Raw genomic sequence first — 23157 nt, 5'->3', positions numbered from 1 at the left:
TCTTGGATTGATCCTTTGATCATTATGTAGTGTCCTTCTTTGTCTCTTTTCACAGCCTTTGTTTTAAAGTCTATTTTATCTGATATGAGTATTGCTATTCCTGCTTTCTTTTGGTCTCTATTTGCATGGAATATCTTTTTCCAGCCCTTCACTTTCAGTCTGTATGTGTCCATTTTTTTGAGGTGGGTCTCTTGTAGACAACATATATATGGGTCTTGTTTTTGTATCCATTCAGCCAGTCTTTGTCTTTTGGTTGGGGCATTCAACCAATTTACATTTAAGGTAATTATTGATAAGTATGATCCCATTGTCCTTTACTTATTGTTTTGGGTTCGAGTTTATACACTCTTTATGTGTTTCCTGTCTAGAGAAGATCCTTTAGTATTTGCTGGAGAGCTGGTTTGGTGGTGCTGAATTCTCTCAGCTTTTGCTTGTCTGTAAAGCTTTTGATTTCTCCTTCATATTTGAATGAGATCCTTGCTGGGTACAGTAATCTGGGCTGTAGGTTATTTTCTTTCATCACTTTAAGTATGTCTTGCCATTCCTTTCTGGTCTGAAGAGTTTCTATTGAAAGATCAGCTGTTATCCTTATGGGAATTCCCTTGTGTGTTATTTGTTGTTTTTCCCTTGCTGCTTTTAATATTTGTTCTTTGTGTTTGTTCTTTGTTAATTTGATTAATATGTGTCTTGGGTGTTTCGCCTTGGGTTTATCCTGTTTGGGACTCTCTGGGTTTCTTGGACTTGGGCACTTCATTTTCAAACAAAGAATTTTGTGGCCTGTTATTAAAATTCAGAATCTCATAGATTCCTCATAGAAGTAGATATTCAACCTTACTAGTGTTCAGGTAAATAAAACTGAAACAAAAACTAAAGTCATATTTTATCATGTACAGAATGGCAAAACATAAGCAATTGAAATATCAACTACTGGTAAAGTTGTGAAGCACCATGGCCTTCACACATTGACAGTAGATGGAAAGTTGCCACAGCACTTGGTAAAACTCCATGGCTGACTCTTCTATAGTTGGCTGTACAAATGTCCTAGGACCAAAAATACCATGCCTGGAATTATGCCCAAGAGGAAAGAATGAATATCTTCACTAAAAGACGTGTACAGAAATATTCACCATAGTAGTATTTGAAATACTATAACACCGAAAATAACTCAACTTCTTCCTAGTACATTAGTATAGGACTTGACAAGCTTGTCTTTAATGTTTTAAAAGTGTATATTTTAGGCTTTGTAGGCCGTAAATTCTTAGCCACACCTAAACAGTTTTTTTGCTGTATCCCAAAAGCAACCATCTGTGATACACATAGAAATGGCGTGTCTCAGCTTAGGTAAAATATCATGGATCAAGTCTGTTGACTCCTGCTCTGGATTAGATAGATAACTTTATGGTAAGATTGCACGTTGAAAAAGTAGACTGCAATGTAGTTCACAAACATAATACTGAATGAAAGAAGCCAGACATAATAGTGTAAAGGCAATATGATTTCCCTGGTATATACCTCAAAAATACACAAACTAAGTCACATATTGTGAAAGTCGTTCAGTCGTGTCTGACTCTTTGTGACCCCATGAACTATACAATCCATGGAATTCTCCAGGCCAGAGTACTGGATGGGTAGCTTTTCCCTTCTCCAGCAGATTTTCCCAACCCAGGGATTGAAACCAGGTCTCCCACATTGCAGGCAGATTCTTTACCAACTGAGCCACAGGGGAAGCTCTAATATATTGTACTGAACAATAATTTGTGATGGATGTGGGGAAAATTGCCAAGATAATACTAATTTTTTCTTTGGTTTGTTTATAGTTTCATTTCTGAAAATATATTTTTCAGTGTACTTTTTTTAGGTGAAACTCTATGTATATTAAACTCTGATTTTCCATAAGCAAAGCATATTCAATGAGAAATGGTAAGAAACCTTATTTGTATTTTTTAATCTAAAGGCCTATTGTACAAAATGAATGTTCAGTGTACATATGTGATTTTAGTGCAGTGCATAATTCCACAGCGTATCTCAGTACAGTATGCATCTTTATGTTATTAGAAGTGCTGCCTTGCTTATAGAAAAACACTGTCCTTATTCATACACTGGCTTTCCCTGTCATTCTCTTAGCTGTAGTGAGACATAATGTATTTAGTACTGTTTCATCCAATGAATTCTGTGTCATAGTACTCCAGGTTTGAGGAACAGAAACAATGTTCTGAAAAAAGTAATTTCCTTGGTACACGTTTGCCAACAGAGAACTGTCTTAATGTTACCAGGAGTACCAGGAAAATCCTAGAGATTTTTTCCCACTTGCTTATGTATGAGGAAGACATTTTCTTCTAAAGACATGTTTTTCGATTATTTAAGATCTCCATCTTTAATGAAACATAGATCCCATTGGGAGATATTTTATGTTATCCAACTTAAAATAATAAATTAGCTGCCCAAACTCAGGTGTAAATTGTTGGGTGAGAGTAGATTGGAAAGTGTTGGTCGACATGGTCTTCACAGCAGCACTGTTAAAAAGCTAAAGCCGGATTCTGGATGAATGAAATACAACCCAAGGGATTTTTGCATCCCAGAAGACAAGGATGTAGCTGAGGGAAAGTTAAAATGAATAGGAATAGAATGAGATGACTAAAACAGTTCTATGTATACTATATGTGTGACAGTGAAGTAAATAAAGATAGTAAAACTCTTTTGTAATGCAAATGTATCAGTTTCTTGATTTTAGTGAGAAATTATTAATGATTAGTTATGTGGTTTGATCTTTGCCTCAAAAATATCTCCATAGAGTACTGTATTTGATACCTTAATATTGGTGTGGTTTGGCTTCCCTAGTGGCTCAGTGGTAAAGAATCTGCCTACCAATGCAGGAGACACAGGTTTGATAATTGGGAGAAGATCCCCTGGAGAAGAAAAAGGCAATCCACTTCAGTATTCTTGCTTGGGAAATCCCACAGACAGAGGAGCCTGGTGGGCTACAGTCCATGGGGCCACAAAAGAGTCAGACTTGACTTAGTGATAGTAATAAACAACATTTGGGATTATTACACCAAGAATGGGAATAACAATTAAAAATCAACAAAAATTTTCACTAGGTATCATTTCCCCCAAGTTAAAAATGGACTAATTAAATGAATTTTAACCTGCTGAATTTCCTAGTTTTAGAGAAAATAATGTAGATAAGAGCAAGAAACAAATAAAAGAAGCAATCAGAAAAGGAACACAAACATCTGTGACTCTGTTTCTGTTTTGTAAAAATGTTAGCTTGTACCATATTCTAGATTTCACATGTAAATGTTATCTGATGATATTTAACTTTCTCTGTCTGACTTGTTTCATTCAATATGAAGATCTTTGGGCCCATCCATGGAGCTATGCTCCAAAAGCATATGTATATGTTTCATACATATACATATATGTATATATGTATATATATATATATTTATATATGTATAAATCTGACATATTTTTCTGTCAGATAAATATATAGTTTTCAAAGATTTTCATCAATCTGTATGTGTGTGTATATATATATATATTTGTATGGTAGCTCAGATGGTAAAGAATCTACCTGCCACACAGGAGACCCTGGTTCAATTCCTGGGTGGGAAGATCCCCTGGATAAGGGAATGGCTACCCACTCCAGTATTCTTGCCTGGAGAATCCCATGGACAGAGGAGCCTGGTGGGCTACAGTCCATGGTACTACAGAGAGTCAGACATGACTGAGTGACTAAGCACAGCACAACACATTTAAATTTTGTTTTTCTCTGATTTATTTTCCCATTCAGTTCCTGTTATCTCTTACTTCATAAAACTGTATTTCAAACCTAAATGACTTAAAAGAATGGAAATTGATTCATTATCTTGTTTTATTTCTCATGTTAACTGAGGATGCATGAAATATTCATGGAAAGATGGGTTAGGTTGCAAGGTCTTTCATAACTGCACAGGATGTAAATGACTAGCAAAATGAACTCAAAATTCTCCCCTTCCCAGTCCATGTTTTCTCAGAACTTGTCAAATCTGTTATTCAGATGATTTTTCAGACTTTCTGTACTATAGGCCATGACTTTCAGATACTGTCTTCTTAAAGGCTAGACTCAGAAGTGACTTACAATATTTCTGACCATTTTTGTTCATCAAAGTAGGCAGAGTATGGCAAAAATTCAAATGAAAGATAAAGAGGTACTATATCTCTAAGGAAAATATGTGAAAAGTGTGTACAATCTGCTTTATTCTTCCCAAACTATCATTAGTTCATTGTTAATATCTAGTTACTGATTTGCTTATTAATAGTTTTTCAATGCTATTATGATTAAATCTGTGATCAGGTGTGTAGTCTCTTCTTACTTTTGTTGTGCATATACATACACAAAGTGCCTTTATGAAGCACTTCTTAAATAGCACACATATACAGGCAGAGTGCCTGACATTTTGGTCATTCAGGTCATTATGAAAGGAAGATTAGTTCTGAGACCTCATGAAGGAACTCTGTATTACCAGATAGCAAGATGTAGACCAAGTTTTAGGAGAATGGAGAATTTCACTGGTTTCTGCTCAGGATGATGTGACATCATGAAAATGCAAATTCTGGTGTTTAGTTTGCAAATACCTAATATGGATAACAGCAAACAAGATATTTAAAGCAAAAGAATGGAACTCCGCTGATGCAGAAAACTCATCACCATGCATAATGTTTTAGATGAGTCATCTTTGTATATGTGTGTGTGTTAGTCTTTCAGTTGTGTCCAATTATTTGAGCCCACTAGGCTCCTCTGTCCATGGAATTCTCCAGGCAAGAATACTGGAGTGTGTGTGGCCATCCCCTTCTCCAGGGGATCTTTCTAACCCAGGGATTGAACCCTGGTCTTCTGCATTGCAAGCAGATTCTTTACCATCTGAGCCATCAGGTAAGGACATATATGGGCTCTATTCATAGAAAAGTCCCCAAAGCACATACATTTCTATTCCTTGTACATCATTTTCCACTTTAGTAGAAATACTTAATGATAAATATCTAGAAAGCATTATCTTTTCAAATCCTCATACTACAGAGTTTAGAAAATACAAAATAAACATTTCTATAATTCCTGAGGCCTTAAATGTAGTAGAGTGATTCTAAATTGAATAAAATAATTAGCCTCCAATTAAAATAAATAAATTTATATTAAAAAAATAAAATGAATAAAATAAACATAACTCAGAAAAGTATGCACTGTTTAGAGGATGTGAAGGAGTCATAAAGTCAATTAGATATCTCTGAGTAGATGGTTGGAAGACAGGAATATAAGTAGTTTGGTGATGAAGGAAATATTGCCTTGAAAGGACATATTGACAAGAATGACATAGCATCATTTTTCATAATAGATTAAGAGTAGAAATAGCCCAACGTTTGTCAACTGAACAATAGATCAATAATATGTATTATATCTGTAAAATGAAATATTGTTAGATCGTTTAATGAAACAGGATTCTGACACATACACAACATGGATGAACCTTGATAAGATTTCACTGAAGAAAAAATGTCTGATAGAAAACACACTCACACACACACACACACACACATTGCATGATTCTGTTTATGTGCAAGGCCAAGAATAGGAAACCACAGAGAATTAGAATGCAGATTAGTGGTTCCCAGGGTAGGGGAAGTGAGGGGAGATTAGTGAGATTAGTAATTAGGAGGTTATTAAGAGTTAATAAGGTGGGTTTCTTATTGGACTGATGAAACTATTCTGGAGGTGGATAGTGGTGATAACTGAACAACCTTGTTAACATAGTAAAAACAACAAAAAAAATTGTATATGTTAGAAGGGTGAATTTTATGCATTTGTAATGAATATGCATTATGCATGCATGCAAAGTCACTTCAGTCCTGTCCAACTCTTTGCAATCCCAGGGACTGCATAGCCCACAAGGCTATTCTGTCCATGGGATTCTCCAGGCAAGAATACTGGGGTGGGTTGCCATACCCTCCTCCAGGGGATCTTCCTAACCTAGGGGTTGAACCCACATCTGTTATGTCCTCTGCCTTGGCAGGTGGGTTCTTTACCACTGCTGCCACCTGAGACCCCATATGCATTATATTTCAATATAAAAGAAAATACAATTGGAATAAAAAGTTGGCTTAAAGCTCAACATTCAGAAAACGAAGATCATGGCATCCAGTCCCACCACTTCATGGGAAATAGATGGGGAAACAGTGGAAACTGTGTCAGACTTTATTTTGGGGGGCTCCAAAATCACTACAGATGGTGACTGCAGCCATGAAATTAAAAGACGCTTACTCCTTGGAAGGAAAGTTATGACCAACCTAGATAGCATATTCAAAACCAGAGACATTACTTTGCCAACAAAGGTTCGCCTAGTCAAGGCTATGGTTTTTCCTGTGGTCATGTATGGATGTGAGAGTTGGACCGTGAAGAAGGCTGAGCACCGAAGAATTGATGCTTTTGAACTGTGGTGTTGGAGAAGACTCCTGAGAGTCCCTTGGACTGCAAAGAGATCCAACCAGTCTATTCTGAAGGAGATCAGCCCTGGGATTTCTTTGGAAGGAATGATGCTAAAGCTGAAACTCCAGTACTTTGGCCACCTCATGTGAAGAGTTGACTCATTGCAAAAGACTCTGATGCTGGGAGGGATTGGGGTCAGGAGGAGAAGGGGACGACAGAGGATGAGATGGCTGGATGGCATCACTGACTCGATGGATGTGAGTCTGGGTGAACTCTGGGAGTTGGTGATGGACAGGGAGGCCTGGCGTGCTGCGATTCATGGGGTCACAAAGAGTCGGAAACAACTGAGCAACTGATCTGATCTGATCTGATAATTCCTAAATGAGGTATGAAGGAAAATGTTTCAAAAACATGATGAACCATCTAGAAGAGTTGGAAATGATGAAGGATAGATCTTTTTGAGAGTCAGGAGGTTTCCTTTTTGACTAGAGAAGGAGGAGATAGTTTCAGGGTAACTGTGAAACACACCATGCAAGCAATCTGCAGTTTCCTTCCTACCGTAGATCAGCTTGGTGACAATAGTGAAGCATAAAAATTCAACCTTTGCTAAGTTGTTTCTGAATTCACAGGGGCATATAAAGAATTGAAAATATAATTAATAAAGTGTCTATCTAACACAAAGCCTAAGGGCAGCACCACAGGGATTTAAGCTCCGGTGTATCTGGTAAAAAGGCCGTCTGACTATTGCTTAGCTACACAAGACCTGCTGATCTCAGGTAGGTTTCCAGGTCCTAACTTAATGAATATGGGAGAAAATACTTAAGTTTTAAGGAAAAAAAAAAGATTTATAAGTGAAGCATTTATGCATCGAAACCTTCATTTAATGGTTAGAAATAATATTTTTTTTTTTTTGGAATTGAAAAAATCTGTCTGCACTTGTTATTAACTGCAATATAACAGTCCATTTATTTTATTATGTTCTTGGTTCACAGGAAAGTCTTTACTTCTTTTATCACTGGACAAGTGTATACATATATTTAAGGTATGTTTTCTTTGGTCTGTTTTATTAAAAAAAATAGTGTAGGAACCCAATAAAATTTTTTAAAAATGCACAAATTCATCTCCATGTGAACCATATTCTATATTTTTGTTATTTATTCGCTAAGTCATATCTAACTCTGCCAGTCTACTCTGTCCATAAAGTTGCTCTGAAGCCTACCAGTCTACTCTGTCCATAAAATTTCCCAGGCAAGAATACTAGAGTGGGTTGTCATTTCTTTCTCCAGGAGATCTTCCAGACCCAGGAATCAAACCCAGTTCTCCTGAATTAATAGGCAGATACTTTACTACTGAGTCAACAGGGAAGCCCATATGCCATATTTACTTAGTTCTAAAGAAAAACTCCATAACTTATATTCTATTCCTGTAAACATTAAAATATATATGCATGCACATATATAAATACACATATGTAACAGAGACAGAAATCTATGTATTTTATAAATATTTATTTTTCTTCATTGCATTTCTATTTTATAATGTAAAAAGGGATTTAAACTCTAAAGTGATGCAAATGTTTGTGATAAAATCTGTCCTTTTCACTTCTATTTAGTTATTTTCTTCCAACAGTCAACATATTCATCCTTTAACAAATACCATTTCTCAAAGAGATAATGGACATTATGGGAAAGCAATAATAAATTTCTAGACAAGAGGTTAATAAAACTTATATATCCCCAAATACCAAACACAAGATAAACTAAAATCAGTAACATAATTATTTATTATTATGATCATTATTCATTCCGTGAACTAAAAAAATGCACAAGGTGAGAGTTGCAAGTTAAGTTTTATTTTAGGCAATATGAGGACTGCAGCCTGGGAAATAGCACCCCGTAGAGTTCTGAGAAACTGTTTCAGAGAGATAAGGGGAGAAGATAGTACATATATGATTTTGGAAAGGGAGAGTACAAGCAATCAAGCACATATTGTTTTATAGAAAGTTTCTGCTGGTCTCATGAAGATTCTGCTAGCCAGGAAAAACAATCGTCATCACGAAGGATATTAGTGCTTTTCTAGATATGAGGATGGAGAAGGCAATGGCACCCCACTCCAGTACTTTTGCCTAGAAAATCCCATGGTCGGAGAAGCCTGGTAGGCTGCAGTCCACGGGGTCGCTAGAGTCGGACACGACTAAGCGACTTCACTTTCACTTTTCACTTTCATGCATTGGAGAAGGAAATGGCAACCCACTCCAGTGTTCTTGCCTGGAGAATCCCAGGGATGGGGAAGCCTGGTGGGCTGCTGTCTGTGGGGTCGCACAGAGTCAGACACAACTGAAGTGACTTAGCAGATATGAGGAGATACAAGAATTGGGCTCATGAAATCAGCTCCTGAGAATATCTAACTATCCAATGGCCTGTCCTGCCAGTTTTTCCCTGGCCACTGAATGCTTCATTTCTGCTCTCCACCCTGAATGCCTCCAGGAGGTGTTGGAGGTCAGCAGGTGCAGCAACACATGATTTAATCCTTCTAGAGAGAGATGGAGAAGGAAATGGCAACCGACTGCAGTACTCTTGCCTGGAAAATTCCATGGATGGAGGGGCCTAATAGGCTACAGTCCATGGGGTCGCAAAGAGTCGGACACGACTGAGTGACTTCACTTTCTTTCTTTCTATAGTTCCTTTTGGAGAAGGAAATGGCAACCTGCTCCAGCGTTCTTACCTGGAGAATCCCATGGATGGAGGGGCCTGGTGGGCTACAGTCTATGGGGTTGCAAAGAGTCGGACAAAACTAAGCAACTGACACACACAACACACAGAGAGAGATGGCAAGCAGTCATGGCAAGGGCCAATTTGTGGCTGACAATTCATGCACTCACTGTTTCTGGAACTAGGTCAGACACATTTAAGCCAGTCATGATTTTTTAGGAAACATAGACATTGTGATTATTTTTTTGCATCCAAGTGAATATGTTCAAGCATCAAGAATGCTTAGTCCTATGTCTTATGGTCTGGTCTCTCTAACACTGGTGTCTCTTCCAAAGTATTTTGAAGAGGTAAAGGGAGTTAAATTTAGTAAATTTACTCCTTGAGATAAGGAGAGCAATGCTCAGAGAAGAGCTTGTAGGAAGTAACTTACCTCGTGAATGACATCTAGATTTATATAAAACTTTCTCAAATGTTTATCCTATAAAATTTTTGTTGCTGCATAATAGATAACTATCCTTCCTTAAGAGTGGATATTCATGATCTGAATAATTTTCTAAGTATAAAAAAGACAATTAGAGAGAGAAACTTTGTCCTGTTTTATATTATTTTGCAGATGTGCAGAAGTGGTACACATCCATGTGTTATTTTCTTGATCATTTTCTCAAAAGTTTACCTAAGAACTAAGAAGAATGGATACAGGAACTGCTCCTCTGTGACTGATTTCACTTTCTAGGGGATAACACTGAGAACAAAGTGATCCTATTTACCATGTTTCTCCTTGTTTATCTCATCAGTCTTTTGGCAAATCTTGGAATGATAACCCTGATTAGGATGGATCCCCAGCTGCACACATCCATGTACTTTTTCCTCAGCCACCTCTCCTTCTATGACCTCTGTCTTTCCACAGCCATTGGCCCAAAGATGCTGATGGACCAATTTGCTAAGAAGAAATCAATTCCCTTCTATGGCTGTGCTCTGCAATTATTGGTGCTCTATACCTTTGCAAATTCTGAGTGTCTCCTGCTGGCAGTGATGGCCTATGACTGGTACAAGGCCATCAGCAGCCCCTTGCTGTATGTGGTCAGCATGTCCAGCGGGGTGTGCTCCCTGCTCATGGCTGGGGTTTACCTCGTAGGAATGGCAGATGCTCTGATACACACGACATTAGCATTCCACTATGTTTCCACTTCCCTGGTGGCTCAGACGGTAAAGCGTCTGTCCGGGAGACCCGGGTTCGAGCCCTGGGTTGGGAAGATCCCCTGGAGAAGGAAATGGCAATCCACTCCAGTACTATTGCCTGGAAAATCCCATGGACAGAGGAGCCTGGTAGGCTACAGTCTATGGGGTCGCAAAGAGTCGGACATGACTGAGTGACTTCACTTTCTTTCTTTCTATGTTTCTATGGGTCAAATGAGATTAACCATTTTTTCTGTGATTTACCTCCACTTTTTTTCCTTTCTTGCTCAGGTGCACAGGTCAATGAGTTAGTGATATTCACTAACTTGGTTAGTGGTTTTGGTTTTTATTGAACTGAGAACTATTTCAGGAGTCCTTGTCTTTTATTTTTATATCATCCTTTCAGTCTTGAAGATCCACTCTGCTGAGGGGAGATTCAAAGCTTTTTCCACCTGCACCTTCCATTTAACTGCTGTGGCGATTTTTCCAGGGAACTTTGCTTTTTATGTATTTCAGGCCAAGTTCATCCTACTCTCTAGGTGAAGACAAAATGACCTCTTTGTTTTAAACTCTTGTGATTCCCCTGCTAAATTCTCTTATATTTAGCCTACGAAACAAGGATGTAAAAGAGGCCTTAGTAAAATTGAAAGCTATATTTTTAAATATTTGTATTGTGCACATGTGCACAAAACCACACACATATAGTAATTGTGTAATTAAAATTATATGGCATGACACATGAGAAACAAGTTTCTCAAATTCCTAAATGAATAATTATTTGTATTAAACTCCACTGTTAAGACTGGAGGAGGAAATGGCAATCCACTCCAGTATTCTTGCCTGGAGAATCCCCAAAGAGAGAGGAGCCTGTGCTGAGTGACAAAGCACAGCACCGCTGTTAAGAAATATTGCAGTTTTCTTCAGATTTCATACTTAGTATGTGGGCAGGGTTTAAATATGGCACTTACTATTTTTGAAAAACCTTTTGACTTTTCTACTTATGCTAATTTTTGATTTATTTGTCATTCAAACATTATTTCAGTCTCACTAAAACATTATGCAATGTCTTAAAGATTTTGTCTTAAAGTAAATCCAAGATTTACTGAGCAATCTTTCAGAATTCAGGTTTTTTATAATTTATAGTACATCTTATAGACTCTATACTAATGAATTTAACCTGGTACTAGTATTAGACATTAATGAACTAAGCAGTTTAGCAATAAATGAGCCACAAAATCATCATGGGATAAAAAATTTGAGGGCATTTGTGAGACATTATGGCATGTTAGGAAAAGTTCTCCTTGTGGAAAAAGCTACAAATTTATAAATTTTTTATTTTATATAAAAGATGTATAGGTTTCTATTCCTATCATATTTTATCAATTCACCAAACTCTTTTAGAACTGTTGCTCATAAAAGGCAGCCTAACTGAAAATATTGTCTGAAAATTAAATTCTAAGACAAACAGGGCATCAGTGGATTGGCAAGTATTGTGTAGTAAATAAACATGTAATCTAGTTAATTTGTCTCCACTCAAATGAAAGATGTATATTACAGCATCTAAAGACTGATTTGACCTGCATATTGGTCCATTTTATTGGATCTAATAAATCTAATATGAAAAAAAGAAAAAAATAAGCCCATTAAATGGAAGTCAAAAATAGTATTTACAGCAGACAACATTTGATTAATAATAGGCTTCCTTGTCTGGAATTGGATAACTTAAAGAAGAACTGAATCTTTTTTTTAGGAAATTCACAATTCAAATCCAAGTTGTGGCAATGGCATGGAGATACTCTTCTGTTCCATGAAAATTCTTGAAATTCCACGAAAATTCTTGAAATTCCACAAAAATAGGGACCAGCATATCAAAAGACTCTGATGTATTCTAGGCTGTCTACTTCAGTCCTCATCACTAACTTTCCTTCTTCTTTCCATAGTACATCCCTTACATATCACCAATGACTGATGGAAAATATCTGTAATGTCAGTTATTACTTCTTGTCTTTCATTTCTAATTTTATTGACGAGTCTTCTCTTTGCTTCTCTTGATGAGTCTGACTGAAGGTTTATCAACTTTACATTCTCAAAGAACCAGCTTTTAGTTTCACTGACCTTTGTTATTATTTTCTTTATATTTTTCATTTATTTATGCTCTGATCTTTATGTTTTGCTTCCTTCTATTAACTTTGGGTTTTGTTTATTCTTTCTCTAGTTGCTTTAGTGTAACGTAAGGTTGTTTATTTGTGATTTTTCTTGTTTCCTGAGGTAAGACTGTATTGCAATAAGCTTCCTTCTTAGAATTGTTTTTGCTGAGAACCTTAGGTTTGGGATTGTCATGTTTTGCTTGTCATTTGTCTCTAGGTATTTTTTGATTTCCTCTTTGTTTTCTTCAGTGATCCATTGGTTGTTTAGTCCCATATTATTTAGCCTCCATATGTTTGTGTTTTTTACAGCTTTATCTTGTAATGGATTTCTCATATTGTTGTTGGAAACAGATGCTTGTTATTATTTCAATTTTTAAAAATTTACCAAGGCTTGGTTTGTGATCCATGATATGATCTACTGTGGAAAATGTTCCATGTTTACTTGAGATCAAAGTATATTCTGCTTCTTTCAGATGAAATGTCCTACAAATATCAAATCTAATGTGTCGTTTAAGACTTGGTTTACTTATTAATTTTCTGCCTGGGTGATCTGTCCATTGGTGTAATTTGAGTGTTAAAGTTCCCCACTGTTGTTGTGTTACTGCCTATTTCCCCTTTTATAGATATTAGCACTTGCCTTATATATTGAAGTGTTCCTGTGTTGGGTGCATATATATTTACAATTGTTATGTCTTCTTCATGGACTGATACCTTGGTCATTGTGTATTGTCTTTCCTTGTCTCTTTAAACATTCTTTATTTTAAAGTCTATTTTGTCTGATATGAATGTTGCTTTTCCAGCTTTCTTTTGATTTTCATTTGCATGGAATATCTTTTTACATCCCGTCATTTTCAGTCTGTTTGTGTCTCTAGGTCTGAAGTGGGTTTCTTTGTATATATTTTCTTGATGAGACTTAATTTGTTCAAATTCTTTGTTCAATTTTTATTAGGTTGTTTGTTGTCTTACTGTCTGTGGGGATTCTTCATATACTTTGGCCACAAGTTCTTTGTCATATCTATATCTATATGGTTTCCAAACATTTTCCCTCAGTCTTTAAATATACATGCATTTATATATATATTCAAAAGCTTGCTTCTCTGATTTATTTTTGCACACTGTTCCACTTATCTCTTGCTACATTAACTGCATTTCATAACTAGATAACTTAGGAGAATGACCACTGACCATGCGTGCTCAGTCATGTCTGACTCTTTGCGACCCCATGGATGGTAACCTGCCAGGCTCCCCTCCCCAAGAAATTTTCCAGTCAAGAATACTGGAGTGGGTTGCCATTTCCTACTCCAGGGGATCTTCCCAACCCAGGGATCGAACTCCTAAACATCTCCTGCTAGACAGTCAGATTCTTTTCTACTGAGCCACCTGGAAAACCCTTGAATATACATGCATTTATATATATATTCAAAAGCTTGCTTCTCTGATTTATTTTTGCACACTGTTCCACTTATCTCTTGCTACATTAACTGCATTTCATAACTAGATAACTTAGGAGAATGACCACTGACCATGCGTGCTCAGTCATGTCTGACTCTTTGCGACCCCATGGATGGTAACCTGCCAGGCTCCCCTCCCCAAGAAATTTTCCAGTCAAGAATACTGGAGTGGGTTGCCATTTCCTACTCCAGGGGATCTTCCCAACCCAGGGATCGAACTCCTAAACATCTCCTGCTAGACAGTCAGATTCTTTTCTACTGAGCCACCTGGAAAACCCTTGAATATACATGCATTTATATATATTCAAAAGCTTGTTTCTCTGATTTATTTTTTCACACTGTTCTAGTTATCTCTTCCTACATAAACTGTATTTCAAAACTAAATAACTTAAGAGAATGACCACTGACTCCTTATTTTGTTCTTTCTCATATTTACTGAGATTGCATGAAATATTCAGTGGAAAGGTGGGCTAGGTTGCAAGTTCTTTAATAATTGACACTAGATGAGAATGTCTGGAAAGATGGACCCAAATTCTCGCCTTTCAGTTCATGTAATCTCAGAATGTGCCACATTGTAAAATCAGATGGCTAGTTGGAATTTCTACACAGTAATTCATGGCTTTCACATACTGTCTTCTTCAAGATGAGACCCAGAAGTGACTTACAATATTTCTGCTAATTTTATTTGTCAAAACAGATGAAGTATGGCAAAAATTCAAAGAAGGATAAATATGCAATGCATACAATATAGATAAATCTTGAAAATATTTCAGTGAAGACAAGAAGGCTGATGAAAAGAATAACAACAACAACAACAACAAAAAAAACCAAGCAAACTAACAAACAAACAAAAAAGTATGTTGCATAATTCTGTTTTAAAGGAGGCAAAGAATTTGAAAGCACAAAGAATCAGAAAGTAGATTAGTAGTTACCAGGGCTCAGGGAGAAATGAACGGAAAGTGACAGCTAATAAATATGGATTTCTTATCATAGTGATGAAAATGTTATGGAAGTAAATACTGGTGATAACCTAAGAACCTTAATAATATAGTAAAAACAAAGAACTGTATACATTAGAAGGGTGAATTCTATAATGTACACATTGCATTTCAGTAAAAAAAAAAAAAACACGTGTGTGTGGTAATATCTTTAAATGAGATGTGAAGGAGACTCTAAAACACTATGAATGAATATAAGGAAATGGAAATAATGAAGGGAGGATCTTTTTGAGTTTCAGTAGGTTTACTCTTTAACTAAAGAAGGACAAAACCATTTCAGGATAACTGTGAAGCACATAACATGAAAAAAAACAAACCAGTTTTCTTTTTACCATAGATCAGTTTGATGACAGTAGTAAAGTATGAAAACTCAGCCTGTGCTAAGTGGCTTATGAATTCTCAGGGGGAAATACAGAAGCAGAAATATAATTAATGAAATGTTTGCATAACATCAAAGCAAAGGGGCAGTAGCACAGGGATTTCAGTCCCAATGTACCTGGTAAAATAAGAGGCCATGTGCTTATTGTTCAACTAGCTAAGACCTGCTCATCTCAGGTAGGTTTCCAGTTCCTAACTTAAAGAATATAGAAGAAAATACTTAACATTTTGAGGGAAAAAATTGTAAATTAACCATTTTGTGCCTGCCTATTCATTAAAATCTGAAATCAATGGCTAGAAATATTTTGATATCAGAATTACAAGAATCTGACATTGTTAATATCCATAATGCAATTGTTTATTTTATTTTGCTCTTTCTTCACAGGAAATATTTACTCTCTTTATCATTGGAAAAATGTATACATGAATTTAAAGTATGTTTTGCTTTATTAAAATAGAGTAGGTACCACAATAAAAATAGAAACATGTACAAATTCATCTCCATGTGAACTACATGCCATGTTTACTTAGTTCTGAGGGAAAAAATATCATTGCTTACATTCTATTCTTACAAATATTAACATGTATACACAGACACATATATTACAAAGAGAAAAGTCTATGCATTTTAGAAACATTATTGTTCCTCATCTTATTTCCACTTTAGTAACTAACAGGCCATTTACAATCTAAAATAATGTGAATTATACAATAAATTCTGTTGTTTTCACTTTCTTTTAGCTCTTTTTTTCCCTACTCATTATGAGATTCACCTTTTGACAACTACCACTCCACAAAGAGGTAATGAGCATTGTGGGAAAGCAAGAATAAATTTTTAGAAAACCAGGTCAATAATATTTAATTCATGTCTCAGCAAATACTAAGTATAACATAAACTAAAGCCAGTAATATAATTATTTTTTATTACTAGTCATTGATATACTCACTGTTTCTGGAACTAAGTCAAATTCTCTGAAACCAAGCATGTTTTTTTGAGAAACATAAAAATTGTTATCATTTTTTGTATCTAAGTGACTATTTTCAGCCCTCATAAATGCTCAGTCCTATGTCTTACAGTCTGGGTCTCTCTAACACTGCTGTCTCTTCTAGGTTTTTCTCAAGAGGTAAAGAGTTAAATTTCTCTAAATCTACTCCCTGGGATGAGGAAACTAACACTCAGAGAAGAGCTTGTAGAAAGTAACAAACCTCATGAATGACATCTAGATTTATATCCAATTTCTCAAAGGTCTTTCTCAGGTACTTTTTTATTATTGCAGAATAGAGAGCCATGTCTCTTTAAAGGGTGGGTGCATGACTGAACAGTTTTCTGAGTATAAAAAGACACTTAACAGAAAAAAAATTTTTGTCTTATGACATTTTGTAGATGCTAAATCGTGTTACACATGCAAGTATCATTTTCTTGATTATTTTCTCCAAAACTTTGCACAAGAAAAAAAGAAGAATGGACACAGAGAATTGCTCCTTCTTAACTGAATTCATTTTCTTGGAATTACTGATAACACCGAGACCAAAGTGATTCTGTTTACCATATTTCTCCTTGTTTATTTCATTACTCTTCTGGCAAATCTTGGAATGATAACCCTGATCAGAATGGATCCCCAGCTGCACACACCCATGTACTTTTTCCTCAGTCACCTCTCCTTCAGTGACCTCAGCATTTCCACAGCAGTTGGCCCAAAGATGATGGTGGACCTATTTGCTAAGAACAAATCAACTCCCTTCTATGGCTGCGCTCTGCAACTTTTGGTTCTCTATACCTTTTCAGATTCTGAGTGTCTCCTGCTGGGCAGTTATGGCCTATGACTGGTACAAGGCCATCAGCAGCCCTTTGCTCTATGTGGTCAGCATGTCCAGCAGGGTGTGCTCCCTGCTCCTGGCTGGGGTTTATCTGGTGAGTATAGCAGACACTTTGATACACATGATATTAGCATTCCGCTTATGTTTCTGTGGGTCAAATGAGATTTTTTGTGATGTTGCTCCTCTTCTGTTTCTATCTTGCTCAGATACACAGGTCAATGAGTTAGTGATATTCACTGTTTTTGGCTTCATTGAACTGAGTAAAATTTCAGGAGTCCTTGTCTCTTATTGTTATATTATCCTGTCAGTCTTGAAGATCCACTCTGCAAAAGCAGGGTTCTGAGCTTTCTCTACCTAGATCTCTCACCTAACTTCTGTGGCGATTTTCCAGGGAACAATGCTCTTTATGTATTTCAGGCCAAGTTCTTCCTACTTTCTAGATCAAGACAAAATGACTTCTTTGTTTTACACCCTTGTGATTCCCATGTTAAACCCTGTGATTTATAGCCTAAGGAATAAGGATGTGAAACAGACCCTGAAAAAATTAAAAAATAAATGGTTTAAAAAATTTATATTATGCATATGTGCACACATACACATCCATACATATATAATGATTCCTGATTTATTAAAAATAAATGGTAGGTTATGAGAGAAATAGAATTTCTATTTGAGGTATATTGCTATTTCCCCCACATGTCATGCTTTCTCATATTTCCAGAATTTGTTTCTGAGAAAAAAAACTAAAAAACAAAACTTTTCTGACTTTTTCAGTATGTTAATTTTTGTTCAGTTTTCAGTCAAGCACTATTTAAATTACACTATTTAAATAAGATTTATAGTGCATTATATTCATTGATTGAGCTTTTCAGTTCTTTATGTACTACATAAATCTTATAGCTTCAGTTCAGTTCACTCGCTCAGTAGTGTCCGACTCTTTGCGACCCCATATATTGCAGCACGCCAGGCCTCCCTGTCCATCACCAACTCCCGGAGTTCACCCAAACCCATGTCCATCGAGTTGGTGATGCCATCCAGCCATCTCATCCTCTGTCGTCCCCCTCTCCTCCTGCCCCCAGTCCCTCCCAGCATCAGTCAACTGAGTCAACTCATTGGAAATGAGTCACATGAGGTGACCAAAGTATTGGAGTTTCAGCTTTAGCATCAGTCCTTCAAATGAACACCCAGGACTGATGTCCTTTTGAATGGACTGGTTGGATCTCCTTGCAGTCCAAGGGACTCTAAAGAGTCTTCTCCAATACCATAGTTCAAAAGCATCAATTCTTCAGCGCTCAGCCTTCTTCACAGTCCAACTCTCACATCCATACATGACTACTGGAAAAACCATAGCCTCGACTAGACAGATCTTTGTTGGCAAAGTAATGTCTCTGCTATTGAATATGCTATCTAGGTTGGTCATAACTTTCCTTCCAAGGAGTAAGCATCTTTTAATTTCATGGCTGCAATCACCATCTGCAGTGATTTTGGAGCCCAGAAAAATAAAGTCTGACACTATTTCCACTGTTTCCCCATCTCTTTGCCATGAAGTGATGGGACCAGATGCCATGATCTTAGTTTTTTGAATGTTGAGCTTTAAGCCAACTTTTTCACTCTCTACTTTCACTTTCATCAAGAGGCTTTTTAGTTCCTCTTCACTTTCTGCCATCAGGGTGGTGTCATCTGCATATCTGAGGTTACTGATATTTCTCCTGGCAATCTTGATTCCAGCTTGTGTTTCTCCCAGCCCAGCGTTTCTCATAATGTACTCTGCATATAAGTTAAATAAGCAGGGTGACAATATACAGCCTTGACACACTCCTTTTCCTATTTGGAACCAGTCTATTGTTCCATGTCCAGTTCTAACTGTTGCATCCTGACCTGCATATAGCTTTCTCAAGAGGCTAGTGGTCTGGTATTCCCATCTCTTTCAGAAATTTCCACAGTTTATTGTGATCCACACAGTCAAAGGCTTTGGCATAGTCAATAAAGCAGAAATAGATGTTTTTCTGGAACTCTCTTGCTTTTTTGATGATCCAGCAGATGTTAGCAATTTGGTTCCTCTGCCTTTTCTAAAACCAGCTTGAGCATCTGGAAGTTCATGGTTCACGTATTGCTAAAGCCTGACTTGGAGAATTTTGAGCATTACTTTACTAGCGTGTGAGATGAGTGCAATTGTGCAGTAGTTTGAGCATTCTTTGGCATTGCCTTTCTTTGGGATTGGAATGAAAACTGACCTTTTCCAGTCCTGTGGCCACTGCTGAGTTTTGTATCTTAAATGGTACTAAATATAGGCAAAATATCTAAAACCAGTCTAAAGGAATGGCATCTTTGGATATTCAGTCAAATCAGAAAAGGATTCAATTTTTACATGAAAAAATAGTAGGCAGAGTATCTGACAGTTACTTCCATCTTGAAGTGTACGAGTGCATGCCTGTTAGAAGTCATAATGGCTACAACATGGAAGAACCATGAGGAGCGTATGCTAAGTGAAATAATTTATGCAGAGGAAGACAAGTACTGTACGGTCTCACATAGAGGAAGAATCCAATTGTTCAAACACAGAAATAGAGAATAGATTGGCTGTTGCTACAGGCTGAAAGGTGGGAGCAATGGGTGATGTTGGTCAAAGTTTACAAACTTTCTGTTACTCAATGAATAAGTTCTGGGGGTCTAATGTGCATTGTGACTCTAGTTAACAGTTGTGTATTGTAAGACTGAAATTTTCTGAGAGAGTAGACCTTAAGGGTTTTCATGGTATGCACAATTAAAATGATAGCTATGTAAATTGATAAATATATTAACTAACTTTATTGTAGTAATTATTTCAGAATGTAACATATATTAAATATTCATGCCCTATACCATATGCATGGTATTTGTCAATTTTATCTGAATACAGCTTGAAAAAAAAGAGTAAAAGCAGATAAGAGACAGTGGACAGAATCATGGTAAAGTATATAATTGTGCTTCATTATCAACTATCGATTTTTCTGTGACTCTCTCCACACCAATTTTCTTTCCTTTTTCCTATTCTTAGCTCCAGTTAAATATCCCTCTTTGTCTCTTTATGGTTCACAAAAAAACAGCTATTTAAAAGATAACTTTATATCAGCAGAGTTCTTTGCTAAAGATTGAGCATTGCATTATGCAAACAAAACACTACATGTTGCCTGGAAGGTCAAATAAACAAATATGTAATAAACTAAAAATAGAAGACAATACTTTTTCACTGCTAATTATATATCAATACAATTATATGTCAATACAAAATTGGGCTTCCCTGGTGGCTTAAGATGGTAAAGCATCTGCCTGCAATGTGGGAGACACGGGTGCGATCCCTGGGTCGGGAAGATCACCTGGAGAAGGAAATGGCAACCCACTCCAGTCTTCTTGCCTGGAAAATTCCATGGACTGAGGAGCCTGGTAGGCTACAGTCCACGGGGTCTCAAAGAGTCAGACATGACTGAGCAACTTCACTTTCACTTTAATACAAAATTAAATGAGGGTTTGATAAGTAGTTTAAAAATGTATATCAGAATACAGTTAACATATTGAACGCATATACACACGTTTGTTTGGAAGGTGCATAAAATGGTTTTGGGCATTAAGATAGCATACTATAAAAACATGCTTATTAATTTCACTAGAAAGAACAAGTTCTAAGTTATTGCTATTTGGCTGTTTCATCTGCCTTTGATCTGGTGTCCTGAAGGCTAAAGCACTAAATTAGTTTGTTGAGAAAGCTAGGATGGGACCATGTATTTAAAATTCCATAATGTATTGAAGGAGACTTATATTTATCTATTTTAAAAGCCTCTGATGGTCTTCAATTTTCTAGCTGCCACTGTAAAATGTCCTTATGTGAAAATATTTCAGAATGGAAAAATAAAACCTACATAATTCCTCTGTTGTTCAGGGTAGTATTTGTGAAATTCTATGACATGTTAAGAAAAACACTCATGATAAAAAAAATTAGGATAATTCTTGCATAATATGAAAGACTTTTATGTGTGTACTCCCGGCATACTGTATCAATTCACTCAAACTTCTTTTGACTTGTTGCTTATGAGCAGCAACATGGCAGCAAACATGGTCAGAAATATAGTTAATCAAAATAGGGTGTCAATGAAAGTGAAAGTGAAGTTGCTCAGTCGTGTCCAACTCTTTGCGACCCCATGGACTGTAGCCTACCAGGCTCCTCTGTCCATGGGTTACCATTAATTCAGAGATTAATAAACATGGATCTAACTAATCCATCTTCATATATATGATCAGTTTTATGTCAGCATCTAAAGACTGATTCAATATGAGTACTAGCCCTTTTTATTGTATCTAGTGAGTAATATGTAAATAGAAGAAAATTTTAAGCCCATTAAATGGAATTCCAAAAATAGAACTGACAGTTTCAGTTGACTGAAGGCTTCCTCTTCTCAAATTGAAGAAATAAATGAGAAATTATGGAGATTTTTTATTTTTAGATACTTTCTAAGTCAGATAAGAATTTGGGCAAAATGATTCTTCTTTTTTGATATTAATCTGTGAAGAAAAAAGGGAACAATACATCAAAAAATTTATTCTAGCCTGTTAATTTCAGTATTCTTCATTCTTTACCATTTTAATGTCTTCATATCATATTATCCTCATACATGCACCAATGACTCTTTGAAAATATCATTGTGCAAATACAATTTATCAATGACATATGTAATATTTTAATATTACAGTCAAATTGACCCCTTTCTTCATCCTTGCCACTGAAATACTTAGCATAAACATGGCAATCACCGACTCAATGGCATGAGTTTGAGCAAGCTCCAGGAGTTGGTGATGAACAGGGAAGCCTGGTGTGCTGTAGTCCATAGGGTTGCAAAGAGTCGGACACAACTGTGACTAAACTGAACTGAAACATGGCAAGGCAATGTTAGATTTGGTTAATGTCTAATGCAGAGAACAGACACACTCATACTTGTTATAGGCTGTACAAGTATACTTGTTACAAATAGAACAGCAGTAATGTTCAATACACAAATAAGTAGGAGGATCTGGGTTAAAGCTAGAGGCAGAAATCTTTAATGTCCCAAGATGTCTTTCTCTTTAGTTAGAACCATGCTACGAACAAGGCAGGAACACCACTCTAAATACCTCACTCTTGCTTTCTATTCTTCAGATCACCCTGTGCAGAAGAGGGATTTAAGCTAGATTACCTCTAAGGTTCTTTCCAGGTGATATGATCTACCTCTATAAAATATGACTCTACTGTTGTGTAAACCCATCCCTATAATTGGAAAGAATTGAAAAAAAAAAGTCACTTCACATTGAATCAAAGAATTGATCAGAACATATAGGCCAGATAGCTCAGTTGGTAAAGAATCTGCCTGCAATTCAGGAGACCCTGGTTCAATTCCTGGGATGGGAAGATCACCTGGAGAAGGGACAGGCTACTCACTCCCATATTCTTGGGCTTCCCTTGTGGTTCAGCTGGTAAAGAATCCGCCTGAATTGTGGGAGACCTGGGTTTGATCCCTGAGTTGGGAAGATCCCCTGGAGAAGGGAAAGGCTACCCACTCCAGTGTTCTGGACTGGGGAATTCCATGGACTGTGTAGTTCATGGGGTCACAAAAAGTCGAACATGACTGAGTGACTTTCATTCTCACTCAACCTGAAATTTCAGTTACATGAAGCCATAAATACACTGTGAGATTCAGTAGGACAAAAACTTTCAAAAACAGCTGTTTTACATGCCCTGTTATCCAAGTTCAAAATCTCATGGATTCCTTATGAGGGTAACAGGCAGGAAGGCTAGGGATCCCCAAGCAGAGGAAATAAACTGCAAGTGGCAGACTTTTTTTTTTTTTTTTTCCTTCTCTATACAAAATTAAACGGTTTCTTTTAAATTCTGTGTTGTCAGGAGGACCCCTGGTTCAGCCTGAACTTAACTTTTCTCAAACCTTGAACTGATAATGACTCAACAGATCCATATGTCTTACTCATGGAAATGTTCTCTTAAGCTATGCTAAT

The 23157-nt window shown here is 36.6% G+C and overlaps 2 pseudogenes; both read left to right on the top strand.

Annotated features, from left to right (window-relative positions):
- Positions 1–10002: 10002 nt before the first annotated feature.
- LOC133255476 (olfactory receptor 5W2-like) lies at positions 10003–16449 on the top strand (annotated as a pseudogene).
- Positions 16450–16612: 163 nt separating this feature from the next.
- On the top strand, positions 16613–22333 carry LOC133255474 (olfactory receptor 5W2-like; annotated as a pseudogene).
- Positions 22334–23157: the final 824 nt, after the last annotated feature.

Source organism: Bos javanicus, chromosome 10 (genome assembly GCF_032452875.1).
Source record: "Bos javanicus breed banteng chromosome 10, ARS-OSU_banteng_1.0, whole genome shotgun sequence".
Lineage (NCBI taxonomy): Eukaryota > Metazoa > Chordata > Mammalia > Artiodactyla > Bovidae > Bos > Bos javanicus.
This window is presented reverse-complemented; position numbering and strand designations above follow the sequence as displayed.